This window comes from Bemisia tabaci, chromosome 1 (genome assembly GCF_918797505.1).
Source record: "Bemisia tabaci chromosome 1, PGI_BMITA_v3".
In the NCBI taxonomy this organism is placed as follows: Eukaryota; Metazoa; Arthropoda; class Insecta; order Hemiptera; family Aleyrodidae; genus Bemisia; species Bemisia tabaci.
In genome coordinates, this window is record NC_092793.1 from 25,420,748 (window position 1) to 25,439,748 (window position 19,001).

Consider the following 19,001-nt stretch of genomic DNA (forward strand, 5'->3'; position numbering starts at 1 on the left):
TTACCCAAAATTTGTCTAATTTTTGCATAAGATCCGAGGAAACATCAACGAAATTTTTGGCTGAAAATTTCCCAGATTCCCTTGGTAAAAATACATTTTGAGTGGGGAAATTTGAACATTGAAATGTATAGATACGTTCTTTCGTGAGGGAGCCGACGATTTATTAAAAGCCTCGGCACCGGACGCGAGGCTTTTTTTTACCAGCACGGCGCACAGTAGTTGAAGTCAATGGGAGAAATCGGACAAAATTTGGAAACTTTAAAAGCTCATAACTCCGTTATCAGAAGATGTCCAGCCCTTAAAAATGGTTTTGTTGGTTTTATCGTCAAATTTTCATTTGGACGCACCCCTCAACATTTAAAATTTGACAAAATAAACGTGGAGATTTGCAGTTCCAGTAAAAAAATTCATGTCCGACCTCTCTCATTGGGTCGATCCACCGTGCGGCGCCGGCGCCAGATCAAGTCTGGTCGTTTCGCGGAGCGCCATTTCGCAGCATCACGATGGACCAATCCAAGCGCCCCGTTTCCTACCTCATCCGGCTGCTGGGTGACCGCCTCTCCTCACTTTTCTCACATCACCGAGCATCTTCTTTATCTGTCAATTTCCTCGAGGACGGCATGAAATGCAGGCTCTGTTAAGCAAAGGCCCTCACATGCAATAAAAAATTTCGCAAACCTGGGCAGCATTGATACCGTTTTGTTCTACGGGTCAAATCTTCGCTCCTCTGACGTAAGGGCGTATCTCGATTTACACATGAGCCCTATTCTCCGTATAACTCTATGCTTCCTGGGGCTCATGCGGAAATAGAGATACGCCTTTACGTCAGAGGAGCGACGAAATGTAGTGCAACGCGCTAACAAGCGTACCTATACCATAGTTCTGGCTCGCTAGCTACGAGTTTTTGCCCAATATCTAAGTCACTGTCAGTTTAATTTCAATTTTTTTCAAAATAAGAAAAAAAAAAGATTCTATAGAATAAGACTATCATGAGACCGTTCATAAACTACAGCAGGACACTCTATGGGGAGAGAGTCCAAGAGAGCGCTAACGCCCTTTATGTGTTGATGCATGCATGCGTTACGTCTGCTTTATGAACGCTTCCGATTCATGCAAATTAAGATTTGAGCAATTTAAAAGTCGTTTTTCTCTTGCACTCCTCATACATAAAATTCGGAAATATTTCACTCAAAATTTCGAAAAATATTGCCGCCGTGCTTTTCCACCATAGGATTTCAACAGGTGATCCCTGTTACAAACATCCGAGCTCTCGGTAAGATTCGCATAAAATCCCAACCAGGCGGTAACGTGCGAGGAACGTGAAGTTTACCGAACTCCTCAAAACGTTAAAATGCCGTTACCTTATTTGAAATAAATGAAATAAGAAAAGATAAATCATATCAAGTTAAATCATATAAAATAAAAGTAAACAAAATAAAATAAAGCGGATTTTCAAGATGTCGCTGGACAATTTATTAATATCCCCTCGCAACGAGCAAATCTAGGCACCAGTCAGAAAAAAACTGCTGGTCAAAGAACCTTCATAGAACCGAACACTTTTAGGTAAAACCACCATAAGGATATATAATTTATTTTTATTTTATTATTTTTTTTTTTAGAACCTTTACTGCCCGGAAAAAGTTTTCACTATTTCCTAAAAGAAGTCAGATTGGAAAAAGATACAAAATTTGTCGTGTTACCTATTTGTCACTTTCAATGATAAAATATTGAAGTGTCGAAAAACTCAAACGTAATACTTGACCACCCGCATCCATGCGATGATTGCAATGTTCTCATTCAAAAAGTAAGGAAAATAGATAAATAAAATTAGAGAAATGAAAATAAATTCCTTGGACATGAGACCCTAGCTGCGCCATTTCCATTAAGAGATACACGCATTGAAACGACATGGTTCCCCTACCATTAATTTTACACTTTTCTCTGGCGAAGATGGTGGTGGACAGGTAAATGGAAAGGTGAACTCGCACCTGAGTTGCGATTGGCTGTATAAAGCGGTCGAACGCCATCTTACCGACCCCATTCTTCTCACCTGAGATGACTCGAGGTAGGTTTAAAACCGTGAGTCGCCATGTTCGCCACACCTGGAACATGCATGTCTGTGCGGGAGGGGAAAATGAAAGTCACCTGCAAATGGCTGCTCTATCTAATCTGTATTTATTTCCTGCATTAAGTTAAGTCGACCGAACCGAGATACGTGACCTCTGGTAGTTTCACCGTCGACATGTCATCAATGCTCAATGCACCGAGAGTTTCCCGGCGTCGACATACCGATTAAAGAAATATTAAAGCGTTTTCACTGTGCTTCCAATTTCCATTTGATCGGGGCGGAAAAATAAGGTGAGATGTCCAAAAATTTGATCCGCGCAATTTTTATTTAAAAATAAAACCAGTTTTTACTTGTAACCTTTCCTAAGAACTTAAAATTTTATTTAAATCTCGTCAAAAATTTCTCGTGTTGTCTCTGTCCCAAAAATGTTATTAGAGAGTAGGAATTTCCATGACATATTACGAAATCTGCAGAATTTGCACGTGGAGCCACACGCGTCACAAGGAAACAGAAATCCACGATTTCATAAGCTTTTTAAGGGCGGAAATCATAGAAAACTCAGAGCAAGGCAAATCATTTGCTTGATCTACCTGAAGTGATGGACAGAGTTTTTCTTTGATGTCTCAGAGACTTTGCTTTTCGAGAAAAGCAGACCTTTTCTCTTAAAGACAGAGAGAGAGAGAGAGAGAGAGCAAAAAATTGCTTATGCAAAAATGATGCGAGTTTCTAATAATGCCACCTTTTCCTTCAGACCGCTTTCATTGTTGCCGAGTTTAGACTTTGTCCATGGACTTTGTGGCTATACCGCCACCGATGAAGTTTTCTCCGGGTCAAATCAAATCTGGTGTGTCCGTCTTTTGACGTTGTGACAGCCGAACCAACTTGGTTGAAAAGATCGCCTGCATAATATATCCCTATCTCCATACTATGAACATGACACTTCAACACGCTTTTCTACGGTGTCCCAATTTTCTCCACTCAAAAAAATGTTCCGTGCCCTCCGTCGTTGGCTGCCTGGATCGGCGGAAAATAATAGGAACCCCTCTTGTCGAATTGTCAGAAAAGGCGAAGTCGCGAGCCTTGGAAACTGCGATAATTACGCCTGATTTGTCAACTCTGCACTGCAACCGGTCAAGAAACGTGACCAGAACAATAAAGCAGAGATTAAGGTGAATTCGGGGGTGCCAATTGGAGGCAGGCCGCGGCCGATGACGGGTTCGGTCCCGTTTGTGCGCGAATTAGGCCTGTCAAGTTTGCCGACAAAAGGCTCGAGAGCAAGCGGTGGCGAAGCAGAAGGGGGCATCTACAAACATGATGAGCCTTTGATCTTGTTGGTGGCGCAACGCGCGGCGCTCATCTCTTTTCTAAAATACTCTGGATAAATGAAAACACAAATGAAAATGGGCAACATAGTTGTCGCGCTTTGCAAAATATCCAAAATTAGGTCTTACATTCACCCTGATACAGCAGAAGGCGCGCAGCTACCTAAATTTTTATTCTTCAACTGGCTCCTTTCATTACCGATGTGACCCGCTGTTATTGAAATTTTTGCATTTTAGTGCGTGGTGTCAAATTTCATTTGAACCACTTCAAGAACTAGAATATCGAAGCTGTACTGCCGTGCGAAGGAAAAACGCCGCATGAACCTTCAGGCGTTGCCAAATTTCCTTTCATAAAACGCGAATTTCCTGATAAGCCTTATGACTATTTCCCTCCCAATTTTTCAGACAATAATGTTCGCAATTTCACCTAAAGATTCTGAATTTAAAGGAAAAATATTCATGACTTTCCTCAAAAATAATCATTTTATCGAAGTTTGGCAACTCTCGAATGTTCATAAGGCGTTCTTCCTTAGCACGGCAGTGTAGGTCCGAAACCACGTTATTTGTTCGCGATGTTTGAAAATCGCCGTTCCTATTTTATTTGTCAGAGGAAAACAAATCGACATTATTCTTTGAAGTTCTCGCAGAAATTTCATCGTAAGCAGAAGAAAAATCCCGGCAGTATATAGTTTAAGAATTGCCGTTGAGTAGTTTTTTATTTAAATAATAAAACATGACAGGATGTCACGCAACTTTGCAAACCGAGAAACGTGGCTGCGGACTTACACCTTAGATAAATCTTGTCACACACATATCTAAATGAATGGGGGGGGGGGGGGGGGGGGGGCTTGCAGAACACGTAAACTCAAAATAGAGTAATTGGTAAGGGAGCATATACACTGATAAAAATATTTGTGTTGTTATGGTACTTTTGGTTAATATAGAAATAGTGAAACACTAACCAACGCAAACCTCGTGTTGATTTTGGTACAGTTTGCGGTAAATTTAGCCCTGAACGCAATGGAGTGATGGAAAATTGTATTCCTCCGATTGCGACGTTGGTATCACCACTCGATTTTTATTAAATTTCTTCAACTTTGGTGTTGAAATGTCTCTTTGTGTTGAAGAGAATGTTTCACAATATTTTAAGACTAAAATCATCATAAAATGTCAAACCGAACCGGAGTCAAAGCAATTTGAAGTTCACTGTTAAAGAGAATTAGTTGAATAAGAAAACACGTCCCTAGATTACGATAGGATCATATTCTATTATCAGAAAAGTAAATAAATAGCATTGTTTGAAATTTTCATACAATCCGCTGTGCAGCTTGAGATTCATCAGTGAACACTCGATGGAAAAGCTCAGAGACTTGAACGCGCGGGTAGAAAGATGTACATCGTATTAGTGTAACAGCGTTGACGGGGTCTTCGAGGGTTTTCCTAATAATAATATAATATAATATTTAAAAAAATGTGATGGATAATTCAAGTCTCCTGTAAAAAAGTAAAATGCGACAAGGTATCTGCGACGACGCGGATCCAATTAGTTGTGTACTTCGCTTCCGATTCAAGATATCGACGGTGTAAGTCGGCAATCACATAACTCGGTTTGCGACGTCGCACACTTCCTGTTTTTCTTTATTCTTTTAACGGAAAACTACCCAACGGCAATTCTTTAAAACTACCGTGATTTTTCTTCTCTGTGCGAAGAAAATTCTGCAAAAACTTCAAGGAATGATGTCTACTTGTTCTCCTTTAAAAAAATAACATAGAGGTGGAGATTATCAGACACCGCAAAAGAGATATGTGATTGCGGACTTACGCCGTCGATATAGGCTAAAGCGGGCCAAAAGTATCAAAATCTCCTGGATCGAGAATCCTCGAGCAATGGAGCTCTCCGGCTAAAAATTCATGTCGACTTAAATGAAATGTTTGCATGCATGTGAATTCCAACATTTTTAGGTCCTACTTCAAGCTGAAATCACCAGATATGTATTATTCAGCGGCATCATTTTCGAGAATTTAAATTGATGAAACGGTGCTTAATTTATTGGTGATTGTAATCATCAATTTTATATTTCCTCAAAATCTAGTAAATTTTTAAAAACGGAAAATTACGCGGCGCCGCGCTTTGGCTATTTCCTCCCTCCTTTCCTCTTCTCTTCCCCTCTCTCACTCCCTTCCCTAAAAACGCCTCCGCCATTAAATGCTTTTCGAAAGCAAAAAAAAAAATCATCGAAGATGTTGGTAACTTTTATTGATTTTAGGGCAGCCGACAATCTTAAGAGGAGCATTATTTTATTGCTTTGGGTCATGATTCAGCGAAGAAAATCGTAGAGACGGGTCGAGAAAAAAGTGGAGGGAAGGGGGAGAGCACACGTGTGAACCCGAGAAGATGAAGATCGTAACTTTTATCGGTGCCCCCCCCCCCCCCCCGCCGCCCTCCAACTCTTCGCTGGTATTGAAATCCGATCGTGTTATCTAAAATTCTAAACCTCGGCTATCATCACCGCTCTCCAGAATTTTCGCCCCAACCCAACGCGACGCAGCGCAACGCTTCTACATTTTACAGTTTTATTGCTGAGTCTCTTGGAAGTTGTGAAATGAGTCATTGGGCACCCTCTGATTTCGAATGACAAACAAAGAAACCGTACCTCGCATCCCATCGTTGTCAGAATAGGCTGGATTTTCCATTTTCATGCATGTCTTCGTTCCGCCGGATGACTTACCGACGAAGCTGGATCGCACTTGATCTATTTTTTAATTTCTCTCGAACCTCGAATCATTGGAAAATCGAGAGAGGTTTATCAATAACACGTAAAAATTTAAAAAACTTTAGAAGTTGACAAACTGCCTAGACATTTGACAATTACTCGATTTCACCATCAAGCAGCCGCACTCCACAGAGCTCCGACATAAAGTTTCTTTCATTTTTTGTAGCAAACATCATCTATTCTTGGTCGCAGTCCTGCCTACCGTGCTGTGAGTGCCGGGCGAACAAGGGATCCGCATGGGAGGGGGAGGGAGTCCGCCCGTCCGAGTGGAGAGTCTGGGAAAGCTAGGCTGGTTCCAAGAAAATTTTGAAAAATTACCACGGGCATACTAATTTTTAGCTGAGCACTTTGAAACTGCCCGAATTGTAACTGGATCATGCTCTGCTTCACTAGAAAATGTCTACTTTCAACAATACTATGCTTGCTTCAACCCTCGATTTTTGTTCGTGATGCCGTGGCACCCACGCCACGCAGCAAAACGCATGGCGACGCATGCAGTGGCATGTCGCACAGTGGATCGAGTCAATTGAAAACTTGTCGGACATGCAATTTTGGACGAAAACTGCGAATTTTGATGTTTATTTCGTCTTATTTTAAAGTTTAAAAGGTGCTTCTAAAAGAAAATTTCACGATGAAACCAATGGAAACACTTCTAGAACCTCAACATTTGGTACAAATGGAGTTATGAGCGTTTTAAGTTTCCAAATTTTGTCCGACCTCTCCTATTGACTCTATCCACAGTGTGCCGTGGCCCGCGTGGCTCATACGAATTGTATGCACTATCTGACAACCAAGTAGAAAACTCGAAATCGAACAAACAACAAACAGTCGCCTTCCCTCGTCTTAAATTCTTCAGCGGAAGCTGATAAGGCGAACAGAGAGGATGATGACGGCGGATTCAATATCAGGACTCCGGGAGCACAAAATCTCCCTGAACCCCTTCGATCTGCGTTTTCACATTTTATGGCTCGTTACGAAAAATGATTCGGTTGGGTTTTGCTCGCAGCGAGATAATATGCAGCTACTCAACGTTATGTGTGAGAACACTTTTTATGATTCCGAAGAGGACACGTGGAGGACTTGTAACTTTCAAGGCTCCAAGACGGTTTACGGCCAATCGCAGCATCGTCAGCTATTTTTTGGTTTTCAGTTCGGAAATGTTGAAAATTTAATTTGACCCAGTGCTGCCATTTTATTTGATCAAAAGATTTCGAAATAATTCCGATTTTCCAAAGTTCCGAGAAAAATTCCGAAGCACGCCCGGATTTAGTTTCGAGGATCGTCAAATTTGATCAAACGGTACCTAAATTTGATCAAATTAATGGGCAAACTGGCGAATAACCACAAATTTCGAGGAAATTCCGAAAATAGCTGAAAATTCCGGGGATTCAGAAGATTCCGGAAAAAGTTCTGAATTTCGAAATTAATGCCGGGAAATGGCAGCACTGATTTGACAATTAAGGAGCTTCCCGGAAAAAGGGCACATAGCAAGAAATTGCGTTTGAGAAAAATGAATTTTAAGTTTCCATTCTTACTTCCTGGCCAATGATGGTAACTTACATCGCAGCTTGGACTCCCGATTGAGAACGTAAGTCACAATCAGTGGCCATAGAAGAATGATGGAAGCTCCAAATGCATTTTTCTCCATCGCGATTTTTTCTATGTACCCTTTTTCCGGAAAGCTCCTCAATTATACTCAAAGTTCTGCACTGACCAGCCGCTGTTAGTCTTAGTAAATTAGTACCAGATTTTCAAAGTTTAATTTCAATTTGCCGCAGACTGAAATTTCATTCTCTACGAGATTTTTACGATTCTTCACAGGGTATGCAACTCGAAACAATTAATTATCCAAGAATTCAATGAGAAACTTCGAAATTTGACTCATACTTTTTCCCCTCAAAATTTTAAAATTAAGATAAAATTTCAAAATTAAGATTTCACTGTTTCTATTACTGAGTCAATTGCAAAATGTTTACAAGAGACTGAAAGTATTCGGCTTCCTTCGCGCACTAACCACTGCACTCGTCTTCATCGATCTATTGTGAAGAAGACGCGTTGGCGACAGCCAGCGCCTTGATGCAACTATTCAACCTCGACGGATGTCCGCATTGCATTCGAAAAATTGAAGGAGTTTTGACTGCCTGCGCACTAGATACTGTGGGTCGGTAGACGGACGCATTGGTGATCCGTGTTGCTAGATGCAACTATTCCAGCTTGACGGTTATCCATACTGCCGTGTTAAGGAGGAACGCCATATGAACCTTCCAGAGTTGCCAAATTTCCCTTGATAAAATATGTATTTTTAAGAACATTCATGCATGTTTTTCCTTGAAATTTTCAGATATTTTAGATAAAATTGCGCACGAAATTGTCTGAAAATTTTGGAAAATAATATTCCCAGTATATATTAATATATTTTCTCAGTAAATTTGGTTTTTATTGGAGGAAACTTAAGTAGCAAAACTTAAACTTAGACTTAGCAGAAACTTAACGCGGTCCATCTGTAACGCATAATCATCAGTTTGTTGGCTATCAACCTATTTCTGCCAAACGGAACTATGTGCATTATGACGTGAACCCTATTATGCATGTATTCTTATACGTCTTAGGGCTTATGTCTTATTGCACATAGTTCCGTTTAGCAGAAACAAGTCCAATTAATAGATATCGCCGGAGACTTAAACGAACGGCAACAAAAACAAACTTAAAATAGTTGTAACTTGTTCGAACTTTGACTCTCCTTCTTTTTCCTTTTCTACTCTTCCTTTCTTTCCTTTTCTTTCTTCACTCTGCTCATCGCTCACTAGCCGTGTGGGGGAGGGGGGGAGGGTCCTCCCCTGGCAAAATTTTGAAAACTAGAAATCGTAAATGTCACAAATAGATAAAGAATTGTCGCAAATCTTGCGGAGTGGCCGCTCTGACTCCGACCCCTGCTGCTTTTTTTTTTTTTTTTTTTTTTTTTTTTTTTTTTTTTTTTTTTTTTTTTTAGAATTTAAGCGTCGAAACCATCAAAATATGATTCTTAGACTAGTGACTCAATTGGAGGAAGGGATGTGTCGATTTGAGCGTTTCGTAATATTTTCAGGGCGGTGTGGATCCCTAGAGGAAAAAAAGGAGGTGTTTGCAACTCAAAGATTGTTTACCCCGTGACGTACGTAGGTCGGTATACTTAGCATGGCCAGAAAAGTCCGGAATGCGAAGTATAAAAAACGGACCATAACGTCCTATTTTTTTGCTTAAATCAACTCATGGTATGCTTTCAAACACTTAATATTGACTTTTTCCATAAACTACACCATTTCCAAGAAAATCTATGATAAAAGTCGTCCGTATCGACCCACGTCACAAAAAAATCCAATATGCCTGAAATGCAAACACCTCTTTTTCTTTCTTTAAGGTGTGGATCTAAGTTTGTTACAGGTGTGTTACAGGAGAGAGAATCCAGGGCTGCATTCTATACCGTTGTGCTACGGAAAAATGCCGTATGAGCCTTCAGGCGTTGCCAAATTCACTCTGATAAAAAACGAATTTAATGGGGAAATTGTAAACATTTTTCTTGCAATTATTCAGACTATATTGTTCGCAGTTTAATCTAAAGTATCTGAAAATTTCAAGGAAAACTAGGGAAAACTTTCCTTACAAATACATGTTTAATTCTAGGAAATTTGGCAACATCCGAAGGCTCATACGGCGTTTTTCCTTAACACGACAGTATAGCCTCGTTGTGTCCCACACCTTGGACAAAGCCAGCGCTTCTGACCTCGTTGTTTCCCGGAGGAAGGAACGTTTATCCATATCAAGGTTGCAATTTATAACTCAAAAAATTCATTTTTTTACAAGAAAGCACCTGAACAATTTCTCCCCAAAATCTTTCTGATTTTTGTACGAGATCAAAAGAATAATCCGAGAAATTTTCAGTTACACACAAAATGCCCATTATTCTCCTGGTAAAAATTCAATTTGTGAGGTCACATTTGGCAACATTGAAGTGTAGTTGCGTTCTTTCGTGAGGGAAACGATGACGTATGCGCCTTTGGTCAATATTGTCTTTATCGTTCCACTCAGGTTCCACTCCTCTCTTTCTTTTCCTTTTAGCGGCGCATAGCGCCGATTTTTAGAAAATTTAACATGAAAATTGACGCAACGTGGCAATTTTTATCCAAATTCATCAAAATCCGTCTGTTAGAAAGAAGAGAGGGCGAGGGGCAATCCAATTTCAAGCGCTCCCCAGATCTAGGTTGAAAAAAAAATTCAACGTGATATTCAAAATTTGTTTCAAAATTGCGCAAATACACTCAACCTTTAAATTCCCGTAAAGCAATCAAATTAAATATTGCTCACTGTTATTTTCAGTACCGGATTTACCATAAGATTACATAGGCTATAGTCGAAGGGTGCAACACTCTGAACAAGAAGCGCAAAATTTTGAGCCTTCATTAGAATAAAACGTCAAGGCGTGTGTATTAAAATGTATAGGTATTTCGTATCTTTTCTCACTTTTTCTGGGTCAAATTTCACTGTGTACTATCCGGCGTCAATATTTTCGCAATCGGAATCTCAAAACTGTTTGAAATCATGGTTTTTTTAAAAGGTGGATTTGCAACATCCTCCTTGCCGGGGGGGGGGGGGGGGGGGGGCTGGGACTCCCCCGCATGAGAGCCGAGAAACGATTGTTTTCATCAACAGATTTCCTCGAAAGTTAAAAAAACGGTTTTTGCGCAAGAATGATTCCTTTGAAAATTTTGAGGAATTTGCGTCGTAGTATGGAGAAAATTCACTGAAATTTCACATAAATCCGCACAACCGTTTTCATGTAGAAAATTAAATAGCCAAATTAAATTTGGCAATAGCTGATGTGGTTTGGTTCCATTCTGTTTAACGCGGTCCAATTGAAGCGCTAAATATTGAACCCATTTTCGGAATTCGTGCTCCTTGTTGGTCAGCCAACTTCCGCTAGCCCTGAGGGAGCCCTGGGTGGCTGAGCCATTAAAAAAATCCACACATCACAAAATTGCTCAATGCTCAAGAATCCTTATCTACTCAGATAAGCAAGCTATTTTGCCTTTCTCCGTTCCGTGAAGAGCGGATGTATTCCATGCGTCCCCCTCCCCCTCTCCCTCCCGCACGAATCGGCCGCAAGTCGACGCCAGTCTGTCGGGATCCGAATGGCGCGGCCAAAGGGGGCCGAGCTAGAGCAAGGGGTCTACGTGACCCGATCCGTTGCGTCCTTGTTGGAGCTCCGTTGCGAATCCGGGATCCAATGGGCTGCGCGGCTGCGGTCAAAGAAAATCGCTGGCACCGTGACGCGACATCTCAAGATCCCAGGATTCCCGGCGCCGAGCAGCGGCCATCCTTAACTCCCCCCGCCCGCTGCCCCGCCATGGTCCCGCTTCGATTCATTCTTCCTGCGGGCTAACACGTGTCACCGAAATAAACAACACTCGGCCCTTCAACTGCTAGGCCAGGACCAAGGTCAATAACGCGTATTCATCTGCGATCGACAGCTCCCTTCTTATCAAGCACAACTGGGTACAATCCCCGATAGCTCCGCGGGTCAACCCCTCAAGACGCTACAGGCCTCGCATGCTCAGGTGTTGGAAATCATTAATAGTGTGGGGTGTTCTAATAATGATGTTTATAAAAATGATTGTGGACGCAGCCCACATTTCTAAAGAGAAAGACAATATCACGCTAACACAGTATAGGAGGTCCACAGCCTGGCCGTTCCGAGGCCCAACCCCGGGAGATTCGAGTTATCGCCAGCCTGGTGGGAGGAAGTTTGCATAAATGGACCGAGTTTATCGGAAAGTAACCAACCCACATCAATTATTCCTCCATAAGACTCAGTGAAGAAAGTAAACTTTAACGCCCCTTTTCACAAACTAAATTTTTTTTCGACTTTAAGTTTTTGACAGAAGAAATAATATATAGGTAGAGGAACTCAAAAACATCCTGGACTCAATTTTTTCGAAATTGTTCGTTGGTTCCTTGCTGATGAACTCGGTCCAAATGCTGTTCAGCAAAAAAATTGAAAGCACATGTGGCATTAGGGTGCGTCAAAAAAAATGAAAGTCTGAAATGTTCCGCTCCCCAGGCGGCAATCGATGACGTTTGGTAAAAAAACATGTTTGCCAAAATTTGGGCCAATTTCAACCATTTTAAATGGTGCCAAAGGTCAATTTTGTGATGAAATTATGATATTTTGGTTTAGACCTTGATTTCGCACAAAAAACTCGATTTTACGCTGAAATCGTGCGTTTACGAGAAAAATGCCAAAGAACTCGACTTGTAGAGGATGAAATTTTACACTAGGAAGACGTCTTTGTAACCGATAAAAATCAAATTGAACTAGAAAAACTCAACTCGGTATTTATTTTTTTGGTCCTCAGAATTTCCGAGGTCTTAGAAAGTAGAGGTGTAAAAGACTCATTTTTCACGAAAATAAGTCGAAAGAGGGTGTAAAAGAACTGTAGGCAAGTGTTGAGGATGCAAATGTCATCAGAACTTCCTCAGTTTCAAAAAAAGTTCCAACTATTTTGCACAATCCTCCAAAAAGTGCACGGCTCGAGAAGCAGGATCGTGCTATAATCGTAAGGGGAAAGTGCGGTTTGACCGGGAAAAATTGCGTAACAAACTTTCCCTATGTAATCGTCATCAGTAGGTCCCCCTGAACAACTTCCTAAAAGTTAAAAATGGCCCGACCCCGGAATACCCCTCAAAAAAGTTAAAATTGAAAATGGCGGCCGTAATAAGAGGGTCCGGGAAATCGGTATTTTAAAATGCTCATTCTGTCTCATCATGTGAGGTATCATTTCCTACGTAATTTTGGTCGTAGATTTCATAAATGAATTCCGCAAGGCCCCTTCTAAGCTTACGTTTCTCTCGGTAGTCGTATGTTTCCTTTATTTTCCTTTATTAAATACATTTATAACATCAAATTTAAGTTTCTTGGCCATAAATACATGAAAATAAAGACAATTCACTTTCCTTGTTCCTTCGGTGAATATTTAAAAAAATGCAGCCTCCTGCCTTTCACATTTGGCCGCCACCTTTGATTTAGAGCGCCCCCTTTGGCCGGAGGGCCTTGTGGAATTCATTTATGAAATCTGCGACCAAAATTACATAGGAAATGATACCTCACATTATGAGACAGAATGAGCATTTTAAAATACCGATTTCCCGGACCCTCTTATTACGGCCGCCATTTTCAATTTTAACTTTTTTGAGGGGTATTCCGGGGTCGGGCCATTTTTAACTTTTAGGAAGTTGTTCAGGGGGACCTACTGATGACGATTACATAGGGAAAGTTTGTTACGCAATTTTTCCCGGTCAAACCGCACTTTCCCCTTACGATTATAGCACGATCCTGCTTCTCGAGCCGTGCACTTTTTGGAGGATTGTGCAAAATAGTTGGAACTTTTTTTGAAACTGAGGAAGTTCTGATGACATTTGCATCCTCAACACTTGCCTACAGTTCTTTTACACCCTCTTTCGACTTATTTTCGTGAAAAATGAGTCTTTTACACCTCTACTTTCTAAGACCTCGGAAATTCTGAGGACCAAAAAAATAAATACCGAGTTGAGTTTTTCTAGTTCAATTTGATTTTTATCGGTTACAAAGACGTCTTCCTAGTGTAAAATTTCATCCTCTACAAGTCGAGTTCTTTGGCATTTTTCTCGTAAACGCACGATTTCAGCGTAAAATCGAGTTTTTTGTGCGAAATCAAGGTCTAAACCAAAATATCATAATTTCATCACAAAATTGACCTTTGGCACCATTTAAAATGGTTGAAATTGGCCCAAATTTTGGCAAACATGTTTTTTTACCAATCGTCATCGATTGCCGCCTGGGGAGCGGAACATTTCAGACTTTCATTTTTTTTGACGCACCCTAATGTGGCATGCTTAGGTATGAGAGAATTGAACAACTGGGCTGCATTATCTGATAAGAAACAAATATTTTTGGCCCTTGCTTATTCCAAGTGAGGCAGAATAAGTATTGTCGCCGTCAAAAAATTAAATTAAGTAACACGATTTCAGTTTAAAATACATTCCGTCCTTTCCCATTAACCTCTTTAGGATTGGAACCTTCCGAAGATTTCCCGTATGACTTCCTCGCGGCTCCTCAGTTTATTATCGCATATTATTTTGTTTCCATTTCTAACCACTTGTTTAATTATAATCCTCCTATAAAAACCACCCATTTGCTGAATACAATTCTAGCTGAAGCGCACTTAAGCGCATTCATGACTGCAAAAATGTTAACAGAAATCGAAAAGGCCAGCGTGCATGAAGGCTATTTCAATTGTAATCTTCCGTCGCATTTCTAAGGCGGAATGATACAACTATTTGAACTCTCCGGAATGCGTGGGGTATCACAGCGCATTTGAAGGCGTTTTCGAATCCACCAAGTTCCGATACCCGAAATATCGTTTTACATAGTTCATATTCTTTTGTTATATTCCGTACCACTCGTTTATTTTTAATCCTCGTAGAAAAACCACCTAATTGCTAAGTACAATTCTAGCTGGAGCGCACTTCAGCTATGCATTCACCTGCGCAAAAATGTCAAAGAAAATCGACACGCCCAGCGTGCATGGAGGCTATTTCAATTGTAATCTTCCGTCGCATTTCTAAGGCGCAATGATACAACTATTTTAACTCTCCGGAATGCGTGAGGTATCACGCCGCATTTGAAGGCGTTTTCAAAACAGCCAAGTTCCGATATCCGAATAATCGTTTTGCATAGTTCATATTATTTTGTTTTCATTACTAACCACCTGTTTAATTATAATCCTCCCTGAAAACCACCCATTTGTTTACCGATACGTACCATGCTCAGACCCCATTTTTGCGAATTTGTGGGCTGGCAACGTTATAATGTATTTCTTGAAAAATTGACATTGTCAGGATAAAAATCAACAGTACCTAAATTACTGCATCGGGACAACACGCAACGCTGGAATTAAGTCCCGGTATGAGAAACAATCAAAGCTTCAGTTCTCGTCGCATTCGCCGGATACCACACGAATTTCATTATAACGCCCGGATGCAACTTTTCGAGCTCATTGGATGTCCACGTTGCATATGCACGGAAGTGTAGGAGTTGTGACTTCAGACGCGAATAGCCTCACCAGCTCAGTGGAGCGAGTCTGAGAGGGGAGTCGAATAAAATGTGGGAACACCAAAAGCTCGCAGCTATATGTTTACACGGAGAGTGTATGTTCTTGCCGTGGTTTCATTGATTTTCTCGTGAAATTTCCTCTGAAAAGCTCCCCTTATAATGTATAATATGAAGAAATCTAAGTAAAAATGTGCTGTATTAGTAGACGATTCTATGTCCAGCGTCCGGCCTCCCCGGGAAACTCGTTTCATGAAGCGGCACGGCGCACAGCGGATCGATCGATCAGTCAATGTCGGACGAAACTTTAAAACTTTAAACGGTTGCAACTCCGTTTATACAAAACTTTGAGGTTCTAAAAGTGGTACCACTGGTTTCCTCGTAAAATTTTCACCGGTAAGCACCCCTAAAAATTTAAATTGTAACGAAATAAACATTGAAATTTGTAGTTTGAATAAAAAAATTCATGTCCGACGTCTCTAATTGACTCGATCCACTGTGAGGCGCGGTGGGCTTTACTGCAAGGATCTAAAATGACACTGTGCCTCCTCATTATTTTATACTTCGAGGAGAGCCTAGGTATGGAAGTTGCTACAAATAATGCTCAGCACAGCGCGTTGTCAAAACTGGAGCACAAAAGATACTCACATTCTACGCCTGTATGGAACTATTCGCGGCCAGGGGATATATTTGTATGTACTTAGTATAGATGAAGAAAAGAAAGCGCTCTGTCATTTTGGATTATTACAGTGAAGCCCCATTAGCGCCCCGCCCCGAACCGCGAGTGAAGTAATGCGTGCCTGCACAGTAAAAACGCCTTCACTTAAGTACGTATGCAACAAGGACATCCATGAAGTTCGAATAGTTGCATCCGGGCGTTTAATGAAATTCGTGTGGTATCTGTCGACTACGCCACGAATTGAAGAATTGATTGTCTCTCCTTTACCGTGATTTAATTCTAGCTTTGCCTACGGTGCCGATAAAGTAATATTTTCTTGATTTTTATCGTGAAATTATCAAGTTTTCAAATGAAGATTTGAATGCTCAAATACATAACAACGTTGCCGTCCTAAAGTGTGTAGGCTGCGGCCCCTTCCACGACAACTGCGGCAAAGTCATTACATTGTCACCTCAAAAAAAATTCGAGTGCTGTGCATCTCAACATATTGGTATTTTTTTTTTCTTTTTTTTTTCGCTGAAGACACAGGGAAAAGTCCAGTCGAAACTGTAAATCGACCTACCCACGCTTAATTGGATGTATTTCTATCAAACGGAACTATGTGCATTAAGACATGAGCCCTGAAACCCTTAAGAATACATGCGTAACAGGGCTCACGTCATAATGTACATAGTTCCGTTTCTCGTGCGGCGTGCGGCAGGACCCAAAGCAAACATGTGTTACATTACTGATCGCTTCAGGAGCATCGAATTGGAGCACCAGAGGACTGAGTTTATAAAAAAACGATTCAGTAATGAAGTATTTAAAGGAAGCCGGCCAAGAGTTCTCGCCTAAAATCCTAGGTGGGCAAGTGTTGACAAAAAGCAAGTACATGTTTCCTCGCGAGTTTCTCTTTATTTAGGTATTTGTGTTTTCGAAAAATCCTCGTACAGCTAAGCAATAATACTTTCTTGGAATATAGGATCGGTCAAAATATCGTGAACCATCGGAGCCGCAAGTGGGTTTCGTCATGAGACCTCAAAAATACCGGAGGAAAGCTCGAGAAATCTTAACGATTTTTCGACGGGAGCGGAGCAGGATTAAGGCAGAGGTGAATGACCGCGCGAAGCAGTACAAAGAAAATCGAAATGCACCGCTTATACGTAAACGAAACCTATCTTTTACCTCCTGTTTTAATATTTTTTTTACTTTTTTTAAATTTTAGGAATTTTAAAGGTTCAAATATAGTCGGCAAATCCCCAGACGCATCGCTACTTTCGACAAAGAAATCTGTGAGGATCGGCCGGATAGATATCCAGATCTCACTGGTAAACGAAATCGACAAGCAGGGCCGGATTTAGGGGGTGGCCACATGGGCCGCGGCCCACGGCGGCAAATTTAGCAATTTTTTTAAGTGGTAGCTATAAAGAAAAATCGGACTCAGAGAAAAAATCACAAACGAGAAAAGTGACAAAATCTCTCATTTCCCGAGAGTATATCTTTAATTTTGTCGACTTCCTGGTATACAATAGACAGCACCTTTAATTAATCGAGTTAAGACTAAGAGAGAAACCGAACACAGAATTTGGCCTGGAACGGCCCGGCGCGGCGGCGCAGAGAGCAATGATTACGAGAACTTGAGATGAAATGATGAAAAGGAGAAACCCTCGTCGCGGCGCGGCGGTCGGCATGCAACACATGTCAGCGCCTACAAGACTGCATGAATACTTCCCGCATTGCGTCAAAGACAGTGTGCGGTCGCTGCGGTCAGCAGCGGGCGGCGTGAAACGCATCGCGTCTACAAAACTGCATGGATACTTCACGCATTACGTCGAACTTAATGCGTGCAGCAGCGGTCGGCGTGAAACCATAGAGTACATAGAGTCGTAATGTAAGTGGGTGAGCTGGCGCCACTTTTAAGCATTTTCCAGGTCCCGAATTCCGAGACTCCTGTGTGAAGCCGAGTCACTTTTTCGATACATAATCGATTGTTTGCGATACAAGGGTACCCGGCCACCCGATGTAAACAAAGAAGATAGGGATCACCACGTATTCCGCACCGCCATCTTGGATCGAACTCGTATCGAAAAAGTGACCCGAACTCGGCGCACACCGGGCTCGGAACTCGTCGAGCAGAACATGGAGCCAGCTTTCCCATTTACATTACGACTCTATGTACTCTATGCGTGAAACGCATAGCGCATACAAGATTGTGGGAATACTTCACGCATTGCGCCAAACATAGTACGGTCAGTGCGGCACGGAAGTTAAAATTATATTAAAGCACATTTATGTTTGTTCTTTCATAATATTTTCGTTCATTTCATGTAAATGTAAGGCCTTGTCCACACAGAGATAGATTTACCGAACTTAACTTTTGCGCCAAGTTATGTGAATTTTTGCTAGTAGTGTTGACAGGGCTTTCGCAAAAAATGTGTCCAACACGAGTAAACGCGTCTCGTGCACCCCCCCCCCTCCCTCCGGCACGTTCACTAGATGGTTTTAGATGGTTATGGTTTTTATGGTTATGGCTTCACTAGATGGTTCAGCTAGAATTGTGTTTAGCGAATGGGTGGTTTTTATAGGAGGATTATAATTAATCAAGTGGTTAGAAATGGAAACAAAGTAACATGAACTACGCAAAACGATTTTTCCGATAACGGAAATTGGCTGTTTTGAAAACGCCTTCAAATGCGGCGTGATACCTCACGCATTCCATGGAGTTTATATAGTTGTATCATTGCGCCTTAGAAAAGCGACGGAAGATTACAGTTGAAATAGCCTTTATGCAGGCTCGCCACATCCCATCTCGGGCCCTGGTACCAGTTTTAAGGTCCGGCCCCAAGCATGGAGGGCTGCATCCCCCGAGAAATTTTAGAATTTTTACGACTAATCGAACGGATTTGGAAGCTTCCATATAAAATTTTTCCATCAATTTCTGCGGAATAATTACGTTTTTTTCCCACTTTCAGGACAAAATCCTTGCGAATTGTTGCATTCAAAACATCTGGAAATTTTTTATTTTTTTGGGGGGGGGGGGGCATATGATACTATTTTC

The 19,001-nt window shown here is 41.3% G+C and overlaps 1 long non-coding RNA gene across 1 annotated transcript in view; it reads right to left on the reverse strand.

The window, feature by feature from the left end:
- Window positions 1-19,001, reverse strand: part of LOC140224286 (uncharacterized) — a 151,095-nt gene that overhangs the window by 131,761 nt on the left and 333 nt on the right. The window lies entirely within an intron of this gene.